This window comes from Dama dama, chromosome 25 (assembly GCF_033118175.1).
Source record: "Dama dama isolate Ldn47 chromosome 25, ASM3311817v1, whole genome shotgun sequence".
Taxonomy (NCBI): Eukaryota; Metazoa; Chordata; class Mammalia; order Artiodactyla; family Cervidae; genus Dama; species Dama dama.
In genome coordinates this window covers 17,568,327-17,577,438 of record NC_083705.1, presented here as the reverse complement: position 1 = coordinate 17,577,438, position 9,112 = coordinate 17,568,327, and the positions used below count along the sequence as shown (strand labels likewise).

General features: G+C 42.4%; 1 long non-coding RNA gene across 1 annotated transcript; it reads right to left on the bottom strand.

Moving 5' to 3' along the window:
* Positions 1-1,000: 1,000 nt before the first annotated feature.
* Positions 1,001-8,084, bottom strand: LOC133046762 (uncharacterized). The gene is made up of 3 exons (XR_009690556.1): positions 7,998-8,084; positions 4,947-4,980; positions 1,001-1,081 (listed from the first exon to the last, which is right to left on the bottom strand). It is a non-coding gene; the product is annotated as an uncharacterized LOC133046762 (long non-coding RNA).
* Between the last annotated feature and the right edge of the window lie 1,028 nt (positions 8,085-9,112).

Here is a 9,112-nt window from a genome sequence, read left to right as displayed (position 1 = left end):
CTGGCCTTTACATTGTGCAAGAATCTGGCTGCCTCTGACATTTAATCTCCCTCCATCTCCAACAGGAATCTGCTGCCCCGCTCAGCAGTCTCTGCTCCACTTTGTATTCTCCCATCTACGTTCACACCTTTCCTTACGAACAGCTCCATCCTCCCCACTCAGAATATGCCACTCTTCCCGCCCTCCTCCTCACCCACTGACTCCAAGGCATGATACAAAGACTGGGATTCAGATTTAGGTAGATTTAGGTTAAATTCTAGTTGTACTACTTGCTTGCTGTGTCTCCCTGGGAAAATGTCTTACCTTCTCTGAATCTAAGTTTACTCATGTAGTAAATGAGAATGTTCACACCAGGTTCATGGTAGATGCTCAGGAAAGGATAATTCCTTTTTTCTGCATGTCTGCCCAACTCCATGCAGCACCCCAACCTCCTAAATCAACTAATTTCTATCAATGGTACACAAAACACGGTTTACATATTAGAATAAGGTTTAGGTGCAGTAAAGTCGTTATCAAGTAATTGGGCAGTCAGGAATAGAGATCATGAGACCCTCTCAGGACGGAGCTCAGAGGCCAAGGTGCACGTGTTCATTCTCTGTGAGTGACATGCTGAAATTTCAGTTTCAAGGGAGTGGAACCCAAAACAAATACAAAAGAGCCAACCAGTCCATGGATTGGAAATTATAGTATTGCCATGACTCACTGTTAGATATTTGGAAAGAATTGCTGAATAACATATATTTTTTTAATCATTTCCACCCTCCTAAATTTTCAAAAGAAGATGCCAATGAACAAATTCAGTTCCATGATACTTGAATCTTAATTTTTTAAAACGCAGATGCATTAAACATGCTTATGATACTTCAGTGCTCTTGGAAGAAATGGACCCACTCACAGACCTTCATGTGGCAGGTGATTCGCCATATGATGGAACACTTCTTTGGACACGTCTGATTGGTGTAGGGACAGCACCAGACCAAAGGACAGTCAATCCCAGAGTCTGGAGGACAACGATGGCCCGAGGCTGAGTGCAGAAAGGTGATGGGAGCTGATCTCATTCTCTGTCTTCCAAGAGCTGGAGCTAGGAAACACGGAAGGAACGAGCCCACAGTGACAAGAGTAAAAAGTTTAAGGATGCCCTAAGGGAGGGTCAGGGACGTGGCAGGCAGAAGCCATGAGCAAGCCAGAGTTAAGAAAGCTGAGAAACGTCTAACAAGCCAAGACAGCCAGTTACAAAAGAGGAGAACTGAGCAGAAGCTTGAAGAGAAGCAGGAAGCCCTGAGAAAGAGATGGCGAGAGTGGCGGGTCCCTGGAGAGAGCAGTTCCTCAGGTTGCCTCAGTCTTTGGCGCTATCTCAGTTCCTATAAAAATCCCCTGTTTCAAGCTAACTTACATCAATATTCCTTATAAACAGAACCTAACCTAAACAGTAGGAAAGCGGTGAGATATTTTATTACCAGGAATGCACATTTTACTCCACAAGTCACAAGCCAACAGACCCCTGAGGATTATTCCTTTTCAGTGAGACCCAAGGTGCAGGGCTAGATCACCCTTAAAGGGTGACATGGGAGAGCCAGCCCTCTTTTGCTATAAGACATGCCACCTGTGTTCTTTGGTTTGTGACACCGACTAGTCCTGTAACCCCAAGAAAATTGCCTCATCTTTCTGAGACTCAGTTTTCTTCCTTGTGATAGATGATCACTAAATTGAGTTTTGGAATTAATAATGTATGAATCTTCTAAGCAAATTTCTTCTTCCAGTTACATCAAGAGAGGAGGCAGCCTAGAAGAAAAAGACTGTGGACCCACGTCAGGAAACCTGCATTTCAGCTCTGCCGCTCACTGCTTGGGCAAGCTTGGACAGCACCTCTCTGGGTATCACACATAAAAGGAGGGAGTCGGTTTGTGTCTCGGGAAAAGGGTGTTCTCACTCCAAATTCAAAATTCTTAAGAATTTTGAACATCCCAATCCATGATTCCAGTGACTCCTTACACCTGTATTTAAAATTCCTTGACCTGCCTCTTGAGATACCTATATGCAGGTCAGGAAGCAACAGTTAGAACTGGACATGGAACAATAGACTGGTTCCAAATAAGAAAAGGAGTACGTCAAGGCTGTATATTGTCACCCCGCTTATTTAACTTCTATGCAGAGTACATCATGAGAAACGCTGGGCTGGAGGAAGCACAAGCTGGAATCAAGATTGCTAGGAGAAAGATCAATAACCTCAGATATGCAGATGACACCACCCTTATGGCAGAAAGTGAAGAGGAACTAAAAAGCCTCTTGATGAAAGTGAAAGAGGAGAGTGAAAAAGTTGGCTTAAAGCTCAACATTCAGAAAACTAAGGTCATGGCATCTGGTCCCATCACTTCATGGGAAATAGATGGAGAAACAGTGGAAACAGTGGCTAACTTTATTTTGGGGGGCTCCAAAATCACTGCAGATGGTGATTGCAGCCATGAAATTAAAAGATGCTTACTCCTTGGAAGGAAAGTTATGACCAACCTAGACAGCATATTAAAAAGCAGAGACATTACTTTGCCAACAAAGGTCCGTCTAGTCAAGGCTGTGGTTTTTCCAGTGGTCATGTATGGATGTGAGAGTTGGACTGTGAAGAAAGCTGAGTGCCGAAGAATTGATGCTTTTGCTCTGTGGTGTTGGAGAAGACTCTTGAGAGTCCCTTGGACTGCAAGGAAATCCAACCAGTCCATCCTGAAGGAGATCAGTCCTGGGTGTTCATTGGAAGGACTGATGCTGAAGCTGAAACTCCAGTACTTTGGCCACCTCATGTGAAGAGTTGACTCATTGGAAAAGACGCTGATGCTGGGAGGGATTGAGGGCAGGAAGAGAAGGGGATGACAGAGGATGAGCTGGCTGGATGGCATCACCGACCTGATGGACATGAGTTTGAGTAAACTCCAGGAGCTGGTGATGGACAGGGAGGCCTGGTGTGCTGTGATTCATGGGGTCTCAAAGAGCCAGACACGACTGAGCGACTGAACTGAACCTTGTTTTTTCCTGCCCTAATGATCCAGGAAACAGTCTACCACAATTCCTAGGAGAACTTCTCTCTCTCAGTTTGTCTAGCTAGAGACTAAGCATGATTCATGCTGGGGATGAGTCTGATGCGCTGCAGTCCAACGCCGGCTGGAACAGACACGTGGCCTAATTTGGACTGCCGGTGGCACAGGTTCCCCGGTTGCTGATAGAGAACTGTGAGTCTAAATTGGAAGACAGCTCATACCCAAAAGAAAATCTATGTCTCTTTCCCAGAAAACCATAAAACCATAAATAGAAAATGAAGATGTGGAGCCTAAAGCATTCCTCAAGGCCCTTTTAAGCATCTCTTTTTAAAATGATGAAATTGAATGGTGGAAATTAGGAGTTTTAAGGTCCACAGATTAAGGAGGTATAGGCCAAGAGAAAAAGGGCAGGAGCAAATATGGCTTGCTACAAAAGAAAATTAATGCTCTAAGTCTTCCCTGTGGCTCAGATGGTAAAGAATTCGCCTGCAATGCAGGAGACCCAAGTTCGACCCCTGAGTTGGGAAGATCCCCTGGAGAAGGGAATGGCAACCCACTCCAGTATTCTTGCTGGAGAATCCCATGGACAGAGGAGCCTTGTGGACTACAGTCCATGGGGTCACAAAGAGTCAGACATGACTGAACAACTGAAAGAAAATAGTGCCCTGCGATTTCAGTAAAAATTGAAAGGCACAAATGACTCCAAGACACTAAAGGTCATGGATTTTCATTGTTTCACCAACACAGCAAATGGTCCAATTAAATGAAGTCACAAAATTCTACAGTAACATGTTTATTATTCCTTGGGGCAAGTGACTTAAAGTAACCAGAAACAAAAGGCAAGAACCAATAACTGACAGAATAAATACCTACAGGATTTCAACCTCAATAATAATCAAAATAGAATGTTAAATGAGATATTTCTTTCTGCCCATCAGGTTGGCAAAAAATAAATGAATAGCATTCAGTGCTGCTACAGATGTAGGGGAATAGCCAATCTTGAAAACAGTAGGTCATGCAAAATTTTAAATATGCATGGTCATTGACCTAGCAATATAGTCCTCAGAAACTCTTCCATGGGTATTTCCTAAATGCTTATTTACACTCTTAGCAGCAAAATGTGGAAACTACTCACACCAATAGTGAGTTAGATAAACAAACCTTGTACACCCAAAAAACAGAGTAGTACTCCATAGCTGTTTTTAAAACGATGAGCAATATCTAAATGTAGTGATGTGGGAAGATTTTCCTGAGAAAAAGCAAGTTTCGGAAGAGAATACATAGTATGATCCAATTTTTTTAAAGGTGCACAAATGCATAACTGTGCATGGGTGCATACACACATACACACACACACAACACTCAAAGTCCGTGCCTGCCTCCACCCCTCATGTCTCACCATGCCTACCTCACATGCTGTGTTTTAGCACCAAACTGAGTCTCCAGCTTCTGTAAGATCTGTTAAGAACACAAGTCTCAGCCCTGGCCCCCCTACCCAATGTCTGGCTAAACCCTAACCTTCATCCTATGTTAGTGGGGGAACCTAGAAGAGTATACATCAAAGTGTTAACATGGATATGCCTGAGACGGAGATGACATGGTGTTTTCCCTTTCTGTATCAAACTTTTCTGTATTTGTTTTTATTTCTAATAATGATAATAATTTTTTACTATTTTGTAATCAAGAAATAAAAAAACACTGTAAATGTAAAAGAATAACACTGAAAAAATAAAGTGATCAGATTGTATTTCTTGTTCTGTAACTACTGCTACACTCTGCTCCCTATAAATTTTTCCAGTTCCAGTTAGATATCACGCACCTGTTCTATAAAAAGCTCCAAACAAAGCATCCCAGGATAGAGGGGGTAAGACAGAGAGAAATAAAGGAAACTTCCCAGTGACTTAGAGAGATGGTGCTTACCTCCAAATTTCAGGAGACTGGAGGATTTTTAGCCCTGTGGAATGAAAGTTGAAGCTTTGGTATATGTTCAACTTCTCAGAGAACTTAAACAGAGAAATAATTTTAGTAGGAACTAGATATGATATTTTAATTTTGTATTATCAAGCCCCCTAGATCCCCCCCAAAAATCAAAGAATACCCCTTTGTTAACTGTAAAATCAAACAAAAAAGTGCCATCACTTAATAGATCTTATACAAATCAAAGTATATTACATTTGAAAATTCTGAAGTATTAGAGCGTCTGGGTTATACTTTGAGTTCAACGGTAGTATGTGGTGCTCATGTCAGTGCATCCCACTCAAAACCTGGTAAGTTCACTTTAACTTCTTTCTCTCCACCCACTGCTGACTTCCCCATCCCCACCAGAGGAGTGCCAAGGCTCTGTCAGTCCCTGGCCCTGGGTGCCTCTCAAATCCATCCACTGCCTCCGCTCCACCCTAGCTCAACACTCTCCTTCATCTGGACTGCAGCTTTACGGCCAGTCTCTTTGGTCCTATCAGTCTGCTCCCCATACTAGAGCTGGACTGATCTGTTACCATTCAAAATGTGACCACATGCGTTCTCTGCTTGAACCCCTTTGGTGCCCCCACTGCTCATAAGATAGAGTCCAAACTCTGAGTTAAGGGTGAGGCTTGAGGCAGCTTTCCTATTAGGCGCTGCCTTGGTTAAAGCAGCGATTCTCAACTCTACGAGACTTACCCTCAAAAAAATTTTTAATCCTGATACATTTTGAAAATTCATCCCAGGTGACTCAACCCTTAGTGGTCAGATGCCCACCCTTAGAGGAACACCGATGAGGGATAGGAGCAAGGACAGTCAGAAGTCCAAATGGGGGTGCAGCCTGGGGTTCAGCATTAACCTAAGGGACTTAAGTGCAGGTTAAGCCTCTGTTCTCAGAATCTGCACCAAAGAAGACTCATTTCATCTCATCCCCTCACCAGGGAGGAAGGTTCTGGTGACTTGCTCCAGCCAGGGCTCTTTATTTATTTATTTTTTACAGGCGTCTCTTTCTTTCTTTTTTTTTTCCCATTTATTTTTATTAGTTGGAGGCTAATTACTTTACAATATTGTAGTGGTTTTTGCCATACATTGACATGAATCAGCCATGGATTTACATGTATTCCCCATCCTGAACCCCCCTCCCACCTCCCTCCCCATCCCATCCCTCTGGGTCATCCCAGTGCACCAGCCCCGAGCACTTGTCTCATGCATCCAACCTGGGCTGGCGATCTGTTTCACACTTGATAATACACATGTTTCGATGCTATTCTCTCAGAACATCCCACCCTCGCCTTCTCCCATAGAGTCCAAAAGTCTGTTCTGTACATGTGTCTCTTTTTCTGTCTTGCATATAGGGTTATTGTTATCCTCTTTCTAAATTCCTTATATATGCGGTAGTATACTGTATTGGTCTTTATCCTTCTGGCTTACTTAACTCTGTATAATGGGCTCCAGTTTTATCCATCTCAATAGAACTGATTCAAATGAATTATTTTTAATGGCTGAGTAATATTCCATGGTGTATATGTACCACAGCTTCCTTATCCATTCATCTGCTGATGGGCATCTAGGTTGCTTCCATGTCCTGGCTATTATAAACAGTGCTGTGATGAACATTGGGGTGCACGTGTCTCTTTCAGATCTGGTTTCCTCAGTGTGTATGCCCAGGAGTGGGATTGCTGGGTCATAAGGCAGTTCTATTTCCACTTTTTAAAGAAATCTCCACACTGTTCTCCATAGTGGCTGTACTAGTTTGCATTCCCACCAACAGTGTAAGAGGGTTCCCTTTTCTCCACACCCTCTCCAGCATTTATTGCTTGTAGACTTTTGGATAGCAGCCGTTCTGACTGGCGTGTGATGGTACCTCATTGAGGTTTTGATTTGCATTTCTCTGATAATGAGTGATGGTGAGCATCTTTTCATGTGTTTGTTAGACATCTGTATATCTTCTTTGGAGAAATGTCTGTTTAAATCTTTGGCCCAACTTTTTTGATTGGGTCATTTATTTTTCTGGAATTGAGCTGCAGGAGTTGCTTGTATATTATTGAGATTAATCCTTTGTCTGTTTCTTCATTTGCTATTATTTTCTCCCATTCTGAAGGCTGTCTTTTCACCTTGCTTATCATTTCCTTTGTTGTACAAAAGCTTTTAAGTTTCATTAGGTCCCATTTGTTTATTTTTGCTTTTATTTCCAATATTCTGGGGGGTGGGTCATAGAGGATCTTGCTGTGATTTATGTCAGAAAGTGTTTTGCCTATGTTCTCCTCTAGGAGTTTTATAGTTTCTGGTCAAAATGGATTAAAGATCTAAATGTAAGACCAGGGCTCTTTAAATATTGAATGTTCCCATTTATAAATAATGCACCTATTTATTTATAAAAAGTGAATATTTAACAAGCAGCAGTGTGGGAATTTTAATTTGGAATTTAATCTTTTTACAAAATCCAGGAGAGAATTCCACAAAGGCAAGACCAATTCATACAAATACTGACTCTCCTTCACCTCTCCAGGCATTCTGGCATACCACGTGCTCAAATACATGTTGGGTCGGGGGCAGGTCAGGAAGGATGCTCTGTCTGCTCTTTTACCCCCACAGTTTATCACTGAGTTTATTATCTCTTTGCCTTCACACAGGACTGAAAAATGACTCCAAGCAGGACATATCTACTTAATGCTTAAAAAAGAACTCAGGGCAAGTGTTTCTCTTAGATAACTGGATTCTAATTTCTAAGTCTTATTACAAGGGCACTTTTATTCTTATTTTTATACTAATTATCTCCTCCTGTTATTGTTATTACTCTTCAAGCTAGCCTAGCCTGGGGTTGAATACCATTGCTCCAAGTTACTAGTTGGCTAACTCTGGTCAATTTACTTACACTCCTCAAGTCTGTTCTCTGGTTATTCTTACTTACAGTAAGTATGCAGGATGTGGTACAACAAGGTAGGTGTCCTACGAATGTTAATTCCCCTCCCTTTCCCTTCTCCCATGCCCCATCACACACCACAGCATTACCTCCAGGTTGCAGTCATGCAGTTGATAATCTCCTTTTAGTCTAGAACTGGAATTTATCTTCTTGCAGTCAGGTGCTCTGTAATAATGTCACTTCAAAGGAAACAATGTTTGGTCTCACGTAGTCCAGCACGGCTTCCTCTAAGAAGGCTGCTGGTTGGTTGTCAAGGGAACTTTGAAGTGTTTATCCTATGGGGATTCACCATGATCCAGGGCCTCATCCTCAGCCTTCCAGACATCAGACTTGATTGGTCCAATGTGCTGGTGGAGGGAGGGTCTCTTCTCTCTGGGATGCTGTTTGTTTGTTTGTTTTTTCCCATTTATTTTTATTAGTTGGAGGCTAATTACTTTACAATATTGTAGTGGTTTTTGTCATACATTGACATGAATCAGCCATGGATTTACATGTATTCCCCATCCTGATCCCCCCTCCCACCTCCCTCTCCACCCGATTCCTCTGGGTCTTCCCAGTGTACCAGGACAGAGCACTTGTCTCATGCATCCAGCCTGGGCTGGTGATCTGTTTCACCCTAGATAATATACATGTTTTGATGCTGTTCTCTCAAAACATCCCACCCTCGCCTTCTCCCACAGAGTCCAAAATTCTGTTCTGTACATCCGTGTCTCTTTTTCTGTTAGGGTTATCGTTACCATCTTTCTAAATTCCATATATATGCGTTAGTATACTGTATTGGTCTTTATCTTTCTGGCTTACTTCACTCTGTATAATGGGCTCCAGTTTCATCCATCTCATTAGAACTGATTCAAATGAATTCTTTTTAATGGCTGAGTAATATTCCATGGTGTATATGGGATGCTGTTTGTTGACCGGGGTCACAGAGACTGATACATACAAACCAGAATGCTGATTCTTTATTTCACAGTGAAAAATACACCACTGGTGGTAATCGTGGTGGTGGTGAAGGAAGGACAAGTTATTAGAGGAATAAAACAGGAAAAAAGGGCTCCATGATGTCACTGACAAGGAGACCCTGGCAGCTCTCTCTCCCTTTTTCAGAGCCAGAGCTTGCTAAGGGGACCACATCCAGCTCCAGCTTCTCACATTCTAGATCCCATTTTCTGTGTTCTAGTCTATGCTTTTCTGCTCACACACCCTT